Source organism: Capsicum annuum, chromosome 10, assembly GCF_002878395.1.
Source record: "Capsicum annuum cultivar UCD-10X-F1 chromosome 10, UCD10Xv1.1, whole genome shotgun sequence".
In the NCBI taxonomy this organism is placed as follows: Eukaryota; Viridiplantae; Streptophyta; class Magnoliopsida; order Solanales; family Solanaceae; genus Capsicum; species Capsicum annuum.
This window is the reverse complement of record NC_061120.1, coordinates 17,291,822-17,309,662: the sequence shown is the minus strand read 5'-3', so window position 1 is coordinate 17,309,662 and position 17,841 is coordinate 17,291,822. Positions and strand designations below refer to the sequence as shown.

The following is a 17,841-nucleotide window of genomic DNA, read 5'->3' as shown; positions in this document are numbered from 1 at the left end:
TCAAATTATGCTGATGCGGCGCTGATGTGGCGCTGAAATGGCACTGATGTGGCAGCGCGTGTAAAATACCACATCACATGTAAGTGATATAATGCCTGACAGAGTGTAAAAGTATCACTTTTTTTATAGTTTAGGTGTGTAATAGTTCACTAGTATAGTTTATGTGTGACTTTGACTTTTCTTGTATAGTTTGGAGTGGAAACGATGCCTTTTTTCTATTCATTTTTTGAATTTTCACATGCAATTTATTTATTTTGCAGAAACACAATAGCTCTTTGCTAGAAATTATTAGGTTTTCTCAAATAGGGTTCTCAAAGTTTGTTCTTTATAAGGTATGTGGTCAAAATTCTTTTAGGTATATATGTGTTTTTTCAGATTGCATATAAAATTTCTTTAACCCACTTGAAAATTTGCAGGAATAGAATTCTCTAAGGTCCAAGGAGGAAGGAATATAGTTCATAATTTTTAAAGTTATAGAGCCAAAGGTGACATTCATGTTTCTCCCAATTTTGAGGCTATAGACTGGACATCACGGTTATGAAAAAAGTAGGAAGATAGGACTAGGAGTTCTCTTTTTCTAAATTTAATTTGTGAATTTTGATAGGTGTGGCTGGAAAGATGTTCATAGATTCTCCAGAACCTAATTCAGCTTCTGATTATAAAGCTATTGCCAATGGCATTTTCGTGAGTTTTCTTTCCTTTTGATTATGATTATTCCTTTTTTCTTTTTGTTTCTTATCCTTGTATCTTGGTTTTGGTTATTGGATCAGGTTGTAGAAATTTTGAAGTATTTGTTCTTCTTATTAGTTTTTTATTATCACTATGTAATACATTATTTTGGAAATATTCCAGGGGACGAACGTGTCATACTACGACTTACTCTTTCATGTTCGACCTCATTGTTTTGCAGCAATTCCTTCATATCTCAGAAACTTCACATCAGAAACTGGTAATGTCCTTTTCTTTTTTTGGTAAGCTAAATTTCATATATATTAGTACTAGTTAACAGTTGGTAACAAAATAGATCAGGGAAAGAGGTGGGGGTTGCTCCATGAGAGAAGTTTTGGCCCAAGTAAAGGCCAGTAGTATTAATATGACAACTTGAAATTTTCCTGGCATATGTAGTTCCAAGAGTGTCTACCTTCATTTCTTTTGCAAAATTTCAAAACAAGAGGTTCTCCAAAATACATACTCCTAGCACCCTCCTTTGCCAATATGTCTGCGACCCTATTCTGATCCCTGAACACATGTCTGATCACTGGGCAGCCCAATCTGTGCATTAATGACCTGTTTTCAAAAATTATGTCATCATATGGGAAGTGACCATTCATTATCATGGAAGTAGCTGTGGTGGAGTCTGTGTTGATCTCTAATGGGTACAGACATTTTTTTAGCGCGAATTTGAGGCCATATAGTCTGGCAAGTAGTTTAGTGCTAAGTTGCTCGGACTCTTCAAAAATGTTGTCGCACCCCTATCGGATCCTTGAAGAGTCTGAGCAACATAGCTTCAGTGTGAGCTGCATTGGGTTTGACACAAGGTTTGGTATAGCTGCTCCCCAAGTGTGTTTACGATCTCTCAAAACTCCACCAATCCCTCCAATGCCCTGCTGCAATTGTTTATGCAGAACCATCTGTGTTTTTCTTGAAGTTTCCTGGGTCTGTGGGCTCCCATTTGACATGTATTGTAGTAGTTGGGAGTTTGTCTTTGTCCCCATGTCCAACTAGCAAGTGATATTCAGTTGCCAACATAATTATTTGGACTAAGTTACGTCCTTTAATACTATTTGTTAGTGCTAATGTCTTTAAAGCATAGCTATATCTATCTTTTTTACTATGTACACCAATTCCTCTAGTTTATTTTTCATATGTCGCAATGCCATCAAATGTGTGCATTTGAAAATAATTTTAAAAAGAAGTCAGTGGAGTCCAATAATTTCTCATGCTTACTCCGCAAAACTGTAAGTTAAGTTGTATTTACCCATTCCCTGTCCGTCAGATCTTCTATTTGCTTGTTTATAATGTATCCATTCTGTTTGTGAGATTTTTTCGACACCAGAAGTATGTAACGTGCACTAATTTCACTTATACGCCATATTTATACATCATATGTGCGGAAGGTTTATATTTGTGGTGCAACAGCTTTGCTCAGATTAATGATGAGCTATTCAAAGGATTTAGAGAAGGAAATACACAGGGGAATGTAAACGAAGTTTTGGCAGGTTATTCTCTTAGATGTCTTGACTTTATAGTTTCACATCTATATATTCCTCGTGCTAATATCTGTTTCACTGTTATGTTTCACTGATCCATCAATGTTATCTCTTCATTACTTTCCACATAACTGATCCATCCCACTCATTGAAGCCGACGCCGCCACTGCTTCAGCCGAGCACGTCGCCGCCGCCTAACGCCAGCAGTAGCTAGCGAGGAAGACATAGCTTCCATTGCTGCTATGTTCTCTTCCCCACGCCGGAGAACCACACCATCCTACTAGCGAGCTCCGGCCATCACATTTTCAGGTTTGCTTTCGTGTTTAAGTTTCAATCTTATTTATTTTTACTTAGCTTAATCAATTAACTATATCTCAATCCTAATTGATTGAATTAGATACTCTTATCCGGTGAAGCATTTTTTTTTAATGAATCTTGTGCATTATACTTTATTCCAAATTTTGTTAGAACTAGAAGGATTCATCAAGACTTGGCTTGTTCACTCTCGTTGTTTTTCGTTTTTCTGAATTTCTCTTGAATGCTTTTATTTGAGCTGAGTCTATCGAAAACAACCTCCCTAGCTCCCAAGGTAGGGGTAAGGTTTGCGAAGTCACTGTCCTCCCGAGACTTCACTTGTGGGATTACACGGGGTATGTTGTTGTTGTTGTAGAAGGACTCATCAAAATTAGACTAATGTTACATTGATTGATTGTCAGCTAACTGTGACCTTCTTCTTTGATTTTAGTTTTTTGAATTATTAAAAATGAAATTTGAAGTTTAACTCTTCTTTTTAAAATAAAGGAAAGAGGCTAGAGTGAGTTCTAGCTTCAGAATCTATATATTCGGTTCGAATGTGTAGCTGTTGATAGATTTTGAGCTAGAATCCGGATAGCAGGTTGAAGATCTACTATTTCTTAATATCATGTACTGGGTCAATATGGTCTTGAGGTTTATCCATGTTGTCAATGGTATGTTTAACCAAAGTTAATGTTCAGTATTTAGTGCATTTAACTACGTGTATTATTCAGTATATCACACCCCTTTTTCAACCAAAAAGAAAATGGTTTTAAGTTCCGAAAGGGTTTTATTATCAAAGTGACAAAAGATTGAAAATTTGTTTCAAAAAAGGATTATTTAAATTTTTGCTTAGAGTCGCCACTTGGCATAATCTGGTGTGCCAAGTCACCTTTGGAAAATCCTTTTCAAAACTGTTTTGACTCTTTAAAACTGATTTGCGAACAGAGATTCCGGCTAAGGAATTCTGTTGACCGAGGGGAAGGTGTTAGGCACCCCGCGATCCTGTGGTTCGACCACGGTCGCTTGGTGGGGCATATCGGCTAATTTAACACTATAAATGTACAAACCACATAAAACACATAAAACAAGCAATAAACAAATCAAACAAAATGCATCCCAAAAAATATAAAGTCCAGTCCAATTATACAATTCAAAAATAGAAAAATGCGTAAAAATAAATCCTATTCTAAGCTAATCCTAGACTAATGCTCTACCCGACACCTCGGGCCTTCATCATGAACGTCCTCCGGGTACAAAATACTTTGGAGTATTCCCCAACGAATAAATACGAATATCTTGGGGCATTCCCCGGCCAAATGATACTTTGATCCAAAAACACCATAAAAAAAACAAGCCATTCAACACACATTTTTCAACATTCGATGAGTTCTAAATTTACCTACCTGACCCTACTATTTGCCTATTCATTTCAACATGTCATAATTCTATCACGTTCCAACTACATTCATGCTTATTTAAACGAAACAACAGTAAATCAAAAGAAATCTAAATTCACCCTTTTTATTAATTTCTCAATCCCACCCCCAAATGCATTCTCAAACTCGATTTTGGCATTCAATTACCAATTTTAATTATTCAACCAGATATCATTTTTATCCAATTTATGCCATTCAAAGTCAATCATTCAACATAACATATATCAAGCAACAAATGACCCGATAGAACAAACACATCAAAACACCTTTATAATCATATAAAATTAAAGAAATAGAGATGAAGAGTGGACCTCAAAAGCTTTTCTGATTCAAATATTATTTGGATGAAAAGAATAAATTTACATTTCGAATCCGCGAATTAAACCTCGACCAACGAGCAGAACCTCAACAACACCAAACTCGACCCCAAATCTCGTAACTCTAGACGTCGACAAGAAAAATTCAATCAGCGAAGATTAAGACGAAGATATGGGATTTTGGTCCTGAAAATAGAAGAAACAGGGGGCTAGGCTCGATTAATTGGCTATTTATTGCTGTTTCAATGTTTTCGGGATGGGATGAGACTGACAGCTTCACCAGAGTCAAAGTAAACTATCGATTTGGCCAACTTGCTGGCTGAACCAAAGTTTTCAGGCAGGATTTCGCTGGAGAACAACTTTTCCAATTCACCCCTTGTTCCTCTCTCTCCCCCCTTTCCAATGACCAGTGTCCGTATGAATTTTTGATCAGTTGTGCGTGTGGGATTCTCTTTTTTCAGTGAGTATCTTGAGTGTGTATTGTGAATAGATGGGAATCGGGTGCTTGTGGAGAAGACGGTGGTGTGTGCTTATTGTGTTTGTTGTGTTCTGTGAGTAGTCATGAAGGATTATGATTATTTTTTTGAGGTTTTTCCAACTCTGGTGCCTATTACGTGAGTGGAGTCTGTGTGTATGCTAAATGAAAAAGAATGGTCAAAACCTTCCTTTTGCTGTGAGAATTATATTTAGTCCAAAAGAGTGATGTAGTATTCTGTGGGCCCGTGTGTCTATAAGAAAATGGAAGAATTTTTTGTGCCTTATTCTGTTAAATGATAATTAAAATGTAAAGGGAAGGGGGGGCATGTGGGTAGGTGGTGAGGTGGGGTATGTGAGGTGTTAAAATTTAATAGAGAAGGGTTGTTAGAAAATATAAAATTAGTTAGGGGTTGATATTTTTGGTCATTTTATGAAGGGATAATTACATGGGTGAGGGTGATAAGGTGAGCTGAAAATGGATAAAATTGGACTTCAGGAGAGACAAAATTAGGTGTCTACATCATGCCCCTTTTTGAGTGTCAACACAGAGTGTTGTTAGACAAAAAAAGTAGACAACGAGACCAAATTTTGACCCGACCATTATTTAAAGGAAGAAATAAAAGGAAGAAGGACAACCGAGTTGGAGAGTCGAGTGAGGTCCCTGTCGAGGTTCCAGTCCACAGCTCTGTCATTACATTAAAAATAAAAATTACAAGTTAAAAACATAAATGAAATTACAAAAATCCTATCTATGCAGCTTCTTTTGGACTCTTGACTTGAGTTTCATCACCCTATTCTTCAGGCGGGCTCCTGACTTGCAATTTCTTCAACTTGTTGCATGACTTTAAATTTCTTCACCCTATTCTCCAGGTGGGATCCTGACTTGCTATTTTTCATTTTGTTAACTTTCAATTTCCTCACCTTGTTGCTTGGCTTTCAACTTCTTCACCTTATTGCTTGACTTTCAACTTCTTCACCTTATTGCTTGACTTTCAATCTCTTAACCTTGTTACTTGACTTTCAATTTCATCACCCTATTTTTCAGGCGGGCTCCTGACTTGCCATTTCATCACCCTGTTCTTCAGGCAGGCTCCTGACTTTCAATTTCATCACCCTGTTCTTCAGGCGGTCTCCTGACTTTTAATTTCATCACCCTGTTCTTCAGGCGGGCTCTTGACTTGGTATTTCCATATGTTGTCTTTCAATTTCTTCACTTTGTTTCTTGACTTTCATTTTATTCGCCCTGTTCTTCTGGTGAGCTCCAGAGATCATATCAAAACTAAAAGAAAATTATCCCAGACCAATATTATTATAAAGAGAATTCATATGTCAGGAAAGTGAAGTTCCAAACACAAGAATTAAATTTTGCCCCAATTTATCATCAAAGGACTTCTGTAAAAGTCACATCATTATAGGAATCAAAGGGAATAACTCGACTAAAAGGTATGTCTTATAAAAATCAAGGGAATGACTCAACTAAAAGGTACGTATTATAGGAATAAAAGGAAATGACTCGACTAAAAGGTACGTCTTCTAAGGGTCAAGGGGAATGACTCGGCTAAAAGTTACAACTTCTAGGGGTTAAGGGGAATGACTCGACTAAAAGGTACGTCTTCTAGGGGTCAAGGGGAATGACTCGACTAAAAGATACGTCTTCTAGGGGTCAAGGAAAATGACTCGACTAAAAGGCACATATTATAGGAATCAAGGGAAATGACTCCACTAAAAGGTACTTCTTCTAAGGGTCAAGGGGAATGACTCGACTAAAAGTTACATATTATAGGGGTCAAGGGGAATAACTCAACTAAAAGGTACGTCTTCTAGGGGTCAAAGGGGATGACTCGACTAAAAGGTACTTCTTCTAGGGGTCAAGGGAATGACTCGACTAAAACGTACGTCTTATAGGAATCAAGGGGAATAATTCGACTAAAAGGTACGTCTTATAGGAATCAAGGGGTATGACTCAACTAAAAGGAACGTCATATAGGAATCAAATAGAATGATTTGACTAAAGGGTACGTCTTCTAGGGATCAAAGGAAATGACTCGACTAAAAGGTACATCTTATAGAAATCAAGGGGTATGAGTTGACTAAAAGGTACGTCTTCTAGGAATCAAGGGAATGACTCGACTATAAGGTACGTCTTATAGGAATCATAAGAGATGAATCGACTAAAAGATACATCTTATAGGAATCAAGGAAATGACTCGACTAAAAGGTACGTCTTCTAGGGGTCAAGGGGAATGACTCGACTAAAAGGTACATCTTATAGGAATCAAAGGGGATAACTCGACTAAAAGGTACGTCTTATAGGAATCAAAAGGGAATGACTCGACTAAAAGGTACGTCTTATAAGAATCAAGGAAATGACTCAACTAAAAGGTACGTATTCTAAGGGTCAAGGGGAATGACTTGACTAAAAGGTACATATTATAAGAATCAAGGGGTATGACTCGACTAAAAGGTACGTCTTCTAGGAATAAAGGAAATGAATCGACTAAAAGGTACATCTTATAGGAATCAAGGGAGATGACTCGACTAAAAGGTACGCCTTCTAAGATTCAAGGGAAATGACTCGACTAGAAGGTACGTCTCCTAGGAGTGAAGGTTTAATTTAAAAAGTGTATCACTTAGCAAATTAAAACTGAAATCCCTGGACAAGTGTGTCTCTGAGGGATATAGGATGATAAATTTTTACCATGATTTTATTATCAAACCTGTGCAGCAATATTGCTTCCTGCATTAGTAAAAGTGAGGCATTGCAGCCCTTGATGTTTATGCTCTGAAGTCCCTTCTTTGAAGGTAATATATTTCTTGTTTCATCAAAGAAAACTTGTGATTTTAAAATATGGTGGTTGGTTTGTGGCTTTACCTTTCGCGATGATCGCTCTTGCCCTCGTCACCTTTAACTTTGCTTCCAACCATTAACATATATCATTGACTTATTGAATCACTAACCCGAACTCAGATTATTAAGAGTGACTGAAACAAATATAGTATCTCTGCTTTGCCATGTTTCTCAGATAAACTCTTTAAACCTTGGTATTTTCATCAGTTCCCAAGCTTGTCTGTTAACAAAACTTTCTGCATGTCTTATTCGGCTCACAATCATGTCTTTTTCATATGCTGACTTTGTCTTGCTTTGTGCAATTGAAGAAGCTGGTAGCCAGTTTTGAAATCTTTTCTCACTTATTTTGTCATGGACTTGACTCAAAGACACGAGAAAAATGACAATGATTTTTTTAATTTGGATAACTAACTCAAGAAAAATAAAAATAAAAATAAAGATAAAGAGAAGAAAGAAAAGACAATGAATGTCCTCATTTGAAACAAAGAAACGAAAAATTTATCTAAAATGACAATCAACTCTAATGATTATGCCATGCATTTGGATTAAGCTGCCTGATATTTTCATCCAAACTTTCACCAATTGTTGTTGAGCTAACGACCTTGAAATTGAGTTACTTTCTTAGGTCAATTGCATTCAGAGACCTCATTCGGCTAGTGACACCTTGAAGGATTTTCGCCAACAAGCCTCTCTCATTTTCTTTCTCTCGGCTCACCATTGTCTTATGGTATCCGTGAGGTTTTTTCACCAATGATATTCTCTAATTTTTATTTCTCTCAACTCACAGTCGTCTTACGATGCCCGTGAGGATTTTCACCAATAAAACTCTCTCATTTTTTTAATCTCAACTCACCATCATCTTATAGTGCCCGTGAGGGTTTTCACCGATAAGACTCTCTCATTTTCATTTCTCTCCTAATTCCTTATGCTGAGGAAGGCAAGTAGTTCCTAAAATACGTCATCACATCCATTGCATGCTTAGCCTTAGAATTCTCAAAGATTGATCTGAAGGCCTTTCTTTCGTTGTAGTTTGGTTTTTGAATAGGGTTAGAAAGAAAGGATGGCATGCGGCCCAAACGAAAGTTGAAGTGGGGTGGGACTTACAACTTTTGGAATCGACTCAAACAATGAGGATTAACTCATGTCCCAGTTTCTTTTGACTGGGCAATTCTAAATTATTTATTTGGTTAGACCGAGCCCAGAGTATGGCAGCCTACGTATCTGACCCTCGAGAGAGGAGAATCAGGTCATGCGTAGTTCTGGCGGCATATTCTTTTGCTTGATTCTGATTTTTTTTCTTTTGTTAACTCTTTTATTGACTTTTTTCCTTTTTGGGACCTTCTAACTCTACTTTTTTCTTGACGCTCTTTTCTTTTCCTTCGTTTGGACACATTTTTTCTCTCATTTCTTTTTGAAACTTTCTGACTCTATTATTTTGCTCGACATTTTTCTTTTGAGCTTTGCTGACTTTATCTTGATTCCAAAAGATGGGTATGAAAGAAAATAGGACTAAAGCTTAAATGGGGTAAACAAAGGATAACACGATGTTTGGATAGCAGAATGAAATGCCTTCGTCATATTAATCCTTGAAAATACTAGTACATAGCATACAATGTGAAAGTGCACGATCAACATCACTTATGACATGTTTTACATCACTAACTTGCCCCGAGCATGTGTGTCACCTCTTTTTCTATACTTTTCAAACATACAACTCCACATTTGTTGTACATCCCTTACTTTAAATGACTCATGCTTTCGTGGAGTTGATTTTTTCTGTTCCTCTTGATAGGATCACGCAGACACTGTTTGACCTAATTGAGACATGTCTTTCAATTGATGACCAAGTTATTCTTGTGATTCTCAACATAAATGGCCTTAATTTTCAAAGAAGGCTTGAACTTGTCACCAAATGTCTCAGCACTCTACTATTTTCTCAGATGTTTCTCCTAACTTTAGCGCTCTGATCCAATGTTTCATGGTTAAATTAGATTTTAAGATCTGACTAAAAATTCCACAAGCATATCATATCACTAGAGTCAACATAAAATGTACTGTATATAGAAAACAAACAAACAACACATATTTAAACACAAAGGAAAAAGGATAATTCATTTAGTTGAAATAAAAGATAGAAGGGTTTGTACCTAAATGACAAAAGGACAAAACAAGATAGATCTCGAACTACAACCCTGAAATAATTTGAAAAACAGAAAAGAAAACAAAATAAACTACCAGACCTGTTCCTAGTAGGGAGAGGGGTGACTTCTCAATTGCTCAGCCTAACAACTTAGCCACTGGTTTGCATATCAATATGACTAGAGCTTCCCTCACTGTCAATGTTCTGCACCATAATTGATCCATTTTGAATTATCTTTTTAATTTCTCTTTTCAAATCTCGACAATCTTCAATACTATGACCCTGAGTGTCAGAATGATAAGCACATCGTACATTAGAATCAAAATTTCTTGAACGCCGATTAAGAGTGTACCCAATGAGAGGAGTGATCATGCCTCATTGTACCAATCTCTGAAATAAACTGGCATACGACTCTACAATTAGTGTAAAGCTATCTCTCAACTTCTGCCTCATTTCATCATTTAGCTTGGATTAAAAGTTAGGCTTAGGAGGGTTTTGGTATGTTTGTGGAGTTAGAAGACGACTCTACAGAGTTGGTGTGTTCCATTATGGGTAAGATGGGGGTTGAACATGTGGCTGTGTGTTATATACTAGATATAGAGGTGGAAGAGCAGAGTATAATGGATTTTGGGAGTTATTATGTGTCTCTTGGGCATGAACTTGGGTTTGAGCCTGAGAGTGACGACAACGGGGTCTTCTTGATCGTGCCCGCTGTCCAACTACAATAGAAGATGTATCTTCCTTATTCTTTGTCTCCCCAACACTTCCTGAACCCTTTAGAATTGCTTGAGTTGTTGCTTTTAATGTTACAAAACTCACAATGCGACCAGTCTTAATTCCCTCTTTTATCATCTCCCACATTTTAATGACCTCAATAAATGAATTGCCTAATGCAGGTAACAAGTGTTGATAATATGTTTCATCCTGCGCTTGAATAAACACCTCCACTATTTTTCTTTCTTTCATTGACGGTTTTACTCTAGCAGCTTGTTCGCGCCATCTGATCGCATACTCCCTGAAACTCTTAGTATTCTTCTTTTTTATACTAGTTAAGGATTTTTCATCAGGGATCAACTCCACATTGTAATAAAATTATTGGACAAATCCATTTGCTAGGTTATCCCAACTAATCCACTAGTCAATGTCTTGGTCAACAAACTATTCTGAAGATAGGCCTGAAAGACTCTCCCCGAAATAAGCCATGAGTACTTCTTCTTTCCCTCCAGCGCCCCTTAATTGGTTACAATAGCGCCTCAAATGTGCCACTGGGTCCCCATGTCCATCATACTTCTCAAACTTTCGTATTTTAAAGCCGGAAGGAAGGTTGACACCTGGAAACATGCATAATTCCTTATATGAGACACTTTTGTAACCCCCAAGTCCTTGCAAGTATAGCCAGTTCCAAACTTCTTAATTTTCTGGTCATTTCCTCTTATTCTTCTGTCATAACAGGCTTCTCAGTGTTAGGAGTAAATTTAGGTGGGTGAGTGTCACCGTAAAGACCAGTCAACTTAAATATAGGCTCGGAAATGTAACGCTGATCGCCAGTAATATTCAATGTAGGCTCTCTTGTAGAGTAGGGAGGCACAACTCGTGGATGAACATCAAAAGTAGGAGCTTTGGGTGGGGATGGCACCGCAAAAGCATGAACAACAGGTGGAGCCGCGTATGTGGTAGTCTTGGATTGGGGAGTGAGGAAATGAACATTAGAAGTGGTTGGATATTGTTGCCCCAGATTCGATCCTAATGCATATTGTGACATATCAACAAAAATGGGAAATTGTTCATGTGAAATAGGAGGCAAGCCAGAAAGATATTCCAGATTATCAGTGGGAATTGGGGGAAGTGGTAACCCATTAGCCCAAGCTCGATGCATCACTATTATTTGCTGCCTTAATTTCCGAATCTCTTTATTAGATCCTAAATTCTCATTTCCCGAACTCCCTATTTGATTAGTGACAACAAACTCGGTATCCTTGTTGACCATAACGTTCTCTGTGACTTGGTGCAATATGGAGGACCAGCCAAAATACCACAAACCAACCACCTTAAACTAACTGAACAAGATATAGCAAATGTGTTAGAGTTAAACACTTTCTCAAAATCTTTTTTTTTTCTTTTTGAAAGGGTCACCGAACCCAAGAAGGGTGCCTACGTATCTCATATCCCGAAAGAGAAGAATCATGTGTGCATAGTTCGTGAAGTCCTGCCAAAATGGCCAATTAAACTTTTTTTCTTTTTTTTTTCTTGAAATTTTAAGAAGAAAGGAAAAATGACAAATTGTCAAAAGAATAGAAGAAAATCTTTTTGAATTTTTCGGCTTTAATCACCTATACAAAATGAAACCTATGATTACCAAAGAAACTCTTTTTGGGTTTTCAATTTTGCATTTCATACAAAAATGAAACTTGAACTTATTAAAGGAAAATCTTTTATAGTTTTCTTTTAAAGATGTATATGAAACACCTACTCTAAATGAAGATTTAAGAAAATCTTTTTGGATTTTTGAATAAGATCTCCGAACCAACAATAGGTTGCCTACTTATCTCACATCCCGAAAGAGGAAAATCAAGGTGCGTAGTTCATCCAGATTGGATAATTAAGGATTAAATAACAAACTCAACCCTGACTTGAGAGACACGACGAAAGACAGACGATGAACAACGTCAATAAAATCTTTTTGAGTTTTCAACTTGACGATTCACACAAAAATGACACCAATAACTATGAAAGAAAAATATTTTTGGTATTTTCATCATATCAGATGTACAAAACTTCTACCATCTTTTTTGAACTTTCCTTTTATAAAAAGCTCCTATTGAAATAATCTATTTAAAGTTTTCGAATTGTGAATGATTGCCAAAGGAAACAAAAAACAAAATATTTTTGATGTTTTTGATTTTTCTAAAAAATAAGTGTAACACATAAAAAATCCTTTTTTGAATTTTTAAATTATGGAAAATAAAAACCATAAAGAACTCTAAAAAATAAGAAACTCTTTTTTTTTTACTCACTCTTCTTTTTTTTTTCTTTTTTTTTTTAATTTTCCCTTGCCTACACACTCGATTAATTCTAGCAATTGCTTTCCCCAAATCAGTCCGTCAAAAGACCACGTTACCCTCAGAGATGCAACATTTAGCACGTAGGAATGCTTTAGAGGTGAGTCTCCTAGAAAGGGCCACGTGGGTCCCACTAGGTCTCAATCTGATGTAGATAAGCATGACCTAAAGGCTGACCTACATTGGGGTCCACTAACAAGGCTGTTCAAAGGAGCGTATGGTCGATAGTGGCTACAAGAGCTTCCCACCCACTCCATAACACCTATGGCTCCCTCTCCTAAAATAAGGGTGACCCAACTAGAGGTCGTGTACAATACGTGTACTACAAACTTGTTGCAGAAAGAATGACTCGGGTCATGCACATGATGCCAGATATGAAATGGTAACACAGAAAGAGAAAACTGTAAACAAAGAGCACGTAAACACTCAACAATGATAAACAATAACACAAAATAATACAAATAAATGTCTATACACCTATAGTGCCAAACTGAGCCGATACAACTCCAAAATAAGCTCGAATTCTGGAAAGTGTCCCCAGCAGAGTCTCCAGAGCTGTCACACCCCTTTTTCAACCTAATAGAAAATGGTTTTAAGTTTCGAAAGGGTTTTTATTATCAAAGTGACAAAAGATTGAAAATTTATTTCGAAAAAGGATTATATATATTTTTTTCAGAGTCGCCACTTGGCATAATCTGGTGTGCCAAGCCAACTTTGGAAAATCCTTTTCAAAGCTGTTTTGAATCTTTAAAACTGGTTTGCGGACAGAGATTTCGGCTAAGGAATTCTGTTGATCGAGGGAAAGGTGTTAGGCACCCCTCGATCCCGTGGTTTGACCACGGTCGCTTGGTGGAGCCTATCGGTTAATTTAACACTATGAATGTACAAACCACATAAAACACATAAAAAAAAGCAATAAAAAAATCAAACAAAAATCATCCCAAAAAATATAAAGTCCTATCCAATTATACAATCCAATAATAGAAAAATGCGTAAAAATAAATCCTATTCTAAAATAATCCTAGACTAATGCTCTACCCGACACCTCGGGCCTTCATCATGAACGTCCTCCGGGTACAAAATACTTTGGGTATTCCCCAACGAATAAATACAAATATCTCGGGGCATTCCCCGGCCAAATGATACTTTGATCCAAAAAAAACCATAAAAAAAATAAGTCATTCAACACACATTTTTCAACAATCAACATTCGACGAGTTCTAAATTTGCCTACCCGACCCTAGTATTTGCCTATTCATTTCAACATGTCATAATTCTATCACGTTCCAACGACATTCATGCCTATTTAAACGAAACAACAGTAAATTAAAAGAAATCTAAATTCACCCTTTTTATCAATTTCTCAATCCCACCCCCAAATTTATTCTCAAACCCGATTTTGGCATTCAATTACCAATTTCAATTATTCAACTAGATATTGTTTTCATCCAATTTGTGTCATTCCAAGTCAATCATTCAACATAATATATATCAAGCAACAAATCACCCGATAGAACAAACACATCAAAATACCTTCATAATCATATAAAATTAAAGGAATAGAGATGAAGAGTGGACCTCAAAAGCTTTTCTGATTCAAATATTATTTGGATGAAAAGAATAAATTTGCATTTCGAATCTGCGAATTAAACCTCGATCAACGAGCAAAACCTCAACAACACCAAACTCGACCCCAAATCTTGCAAATCTAGACGTCGACAAGAAAAATTCAATCGGCAAATATCAAGACAAAGAGATGGGATTTTGGTCCTGAAAATAGAAGAAACATGGGGCTAGGCTCGATTAATTGGCTATTTGTTATTGTTTCGACGTTTTTGGGACGGGATGGGACTGGCAGCTTCACCGGAGTTGAAGTAAACTACTGATTTAGCCAACTTACTGGCTGAACCAAAGTTTTCAGGAAGGATTTCACTGGAGAACACCTTTTCCAATTAACCCCTTGTTGTTCTCTCTCTCCCCCTCTCTAATAACCAGTGTGTGTATGAATTTTTTATCAGCTATGCATGTGGGATTCTCTTTTTTTTCAGTGAGTATCTTGAGTGTGTATTGTGAATAGATGGAAATCGGGTGCTTGTGGAGAAGATGGTGGTGTGTGCTTATTGTGTTTGGTGTGTTCTAGGAGTAGTCATGAAGGATAGATGATTATTTTTTTGAGGTTTTTCCATCTCTGGTGCCTATTACGTGAGTGGAGTCTGTGTGTATGTTAAATAAAAAAAATGGTCAAAACCCTCCTTTTGCTGTGAGAATTCTATTTAGTCCAAAAGAGTGATGTAGTATTCTGTGGGCCCTACATATCTATCAAAAAAATGGAAGAATTTTTTGTGCCTTATTCTGTTAAATGATAATTAAAATATAAAGGGAAGGGGGGCACGTGGGGTAGGTAGTGAGGTGGGATATGTGAGGTGTTAAATTTTAATAGGGAGGGGTTGTTAGAATAAGATAAAATTAGTTAGGGGTTGTTATTTTTTGTCATTTTATGGAGGGATAATTACATGAGTGAGGGTGCGTGATAAGGTGAGCTAAAAATGGATAAAATTGGACTTTGGGAGGGACAAAATTAGATGTCTACATGTATTATTTAGTATAATTTTAGTAGGTCTTAATCTCTTTAGCCTAAACTATTTTGATAAAGTTCCCCAATATAACCTTATTTCTATGAGCAAGAATTTAGTAGGGGGTCTATCGAAAACAGCCTCTCTACTTCTTCGGAGGTAGTGGTATGATCTGCGTACATTTTACCCTTTCCAAACCCCACTTGGTGGGAATACACTGGGTTTGTTGTTGTTATTGTTGTTGTTGTTGTCTATGAGCAAGAATTTGCTTATATATATCATTTCTCTTTTTGGTGCTTAGTATTCAGTTGGTTGTTAAGAAAAATATTTCAAGAGTCTTATCATAGATTTAACACCTTTCATGCTCATACATGGTGGCTTATATCACAATAGAAGCTTATTTTCTACTTTTTGTTTATATTGTTGTTCTTTTTGGCCGTCTCACTCATTTACATTCTCCAATATGATCATGAGAAGGAAAGGGGTATTAGTCGATAACTACTATTAAAGAAGATTCTGTCTTGTCCAATAAAACTGTGCCTCACAAGAACAAATATTCTTTAAGTTCAGTCAGTTGCTTTGGAGTGGATCTAATCCCAAATAACTTTGTTGTTGCTATGGTATATTTTGTTCAAGGTGTCCTAGGCCATGCTAGGCTTGCTATTAGCTTTTACTTGAAAGATGACCTACACCTAGATCCTGCAGAGGTATGTCATCTTGATAGAGTAATTTATTTCTATTGTTTGTCTGTCTTCCCTAGTGTAACAAAGTCATTTTTCATCAAATTCTAATTCCAGGTTCTAGCCAAAAGTGCATTTAGTATTTTTTTCTGAACGTATAAAGTTATATTAAGTCATTTGAAATACAATTCTCTCTCAAATTTAGATTGCCACATACCACAACAGTCAGTTATTTCTTATGGGAATTCACTAGGTATGCTGTTGTTGTTGCTTCTTGGATCTTTATCGTGGAGAGCTTTTAAGAATCGAGAGCATCCTGTAGAAACCTACTTATTTTTTCAACAAGATATCTCATCTACTGTTGGAAGACATCTACGATATACAAACTTTTGACTTAAATGGTGTTTGTCTTCTTTAGGATGCAACTGTTCAGCCCACATTGGTGATTGTTTACTTAGGTAGTAATGATTTGATGGGACCTCATTCATCTGGATTGGGTCCGCATATACCTCTTCCAGAATACATCGAGAGCATGAAGAAAATTGCAAGTCATCTCAAGGTATCCATCTATTTTCTATCTTTATCTGTAAAAATATGAACATTAGCTGGCTCAAGACAACATAACTCCTTAAGATATATAATGTTTCAAGAAGTCTTGAAATTATTTCACTTTGTTGTATACGATGGGTTGCACTTATGTAAAAAAATTGTGGTGATTACTGATCCTAGAATTATTTTTTGGTGGGGATAGTTAGGGTCTCTTGGAGAATATCCGCATAATCTTTCTCAGTTGTCCACCTGTTGACAAGGTCAGAGTTTGTGAAAATGCAAGGTAATTCCGTGCCCCTCATCATTTCATGTTATCTCCCCCTCTTTTCCGATTACTGATACAAGTTTGTCATCTCTTTTGCAAACAGTTCATATTTCAGTGAGTTAGTTCAAATAAATGAGTTGTGTCGACAGTATTTCGAGGCCTGCATTGAGCTGTGCAAAGAGATGAATTGAAGTTTGTTGATCTTTGGACAACACTTCAGAAAAAAGAAGATTGATTGACTGCTTGTTTTACGTAAGTCCAACTGACTATGTGTTTGTTCGCTTTGTATCATTATCAAATTGAGAATATTTGTGATCGTTTAACTGTTTCGCTCCCTAAATTTCAGTTGAATTCATATCTTATTGTTCTTTATGAATATAAAATCTGTTTTGTGATCTTAAGCATCATCGCTGAAATTATCGCGTCAACAGGAAAATCTTTCTACTCTAGATTTTTGTTGTTTATTAGTATGTCCCCAGAAATTGAACTTCCAACATTAACTAATCGCTCTAGTTATGATTTCTGAATAACGCCAAAAAATACATGAAATCAGTTTATGAAAGTGCTATACACGACATAACTCGTAATAAGTTCTAGCTAGATCAAAGTATTTTATTTCCAGTAGTTTGTTCAAGAAGGCTAAGTTATGTTTACTACACTACTTAACAGTATCTTTTTGTGATAATCATCGACATCTGCTTCTTGGAATCTTGAACGGCAAACATGGTCGAATATTGTCTCAGTGCTAGAATGCTAAGTTATGTTTACTACACTATTTGACAGCTAAAGTTGCTCAGACTCTTCAAAATTATCATTGAGTGCATGTCATATCCTTCAAAAGTAGTGCTAAGTTATGTTCAGTGCTCTATTTGACACTTGACAGTATCTTTTCGTCTGCTTCCTGGAATCTTGAACGGCAAACAAGGTTGAATATCGTCTTAGTGCTAGAATGCTAAGTTATGTTCACTACACTACTTGACAGCTAAGTTG

At 36.5% G+C, this 17,841-nt stretch overlaps 1 pseudogene; it reads right to left on the bottom strand.

The window, feature by feature from the left end:
* LOC107855742 overlaps positions 1-7,662 on the bottom strand; it is a 49,569-nt pseudogene extending 41,907 nt beyond the window's left edge.
* Positions 7,663-17,841: the final 10,179 nt, after the last annotated feature.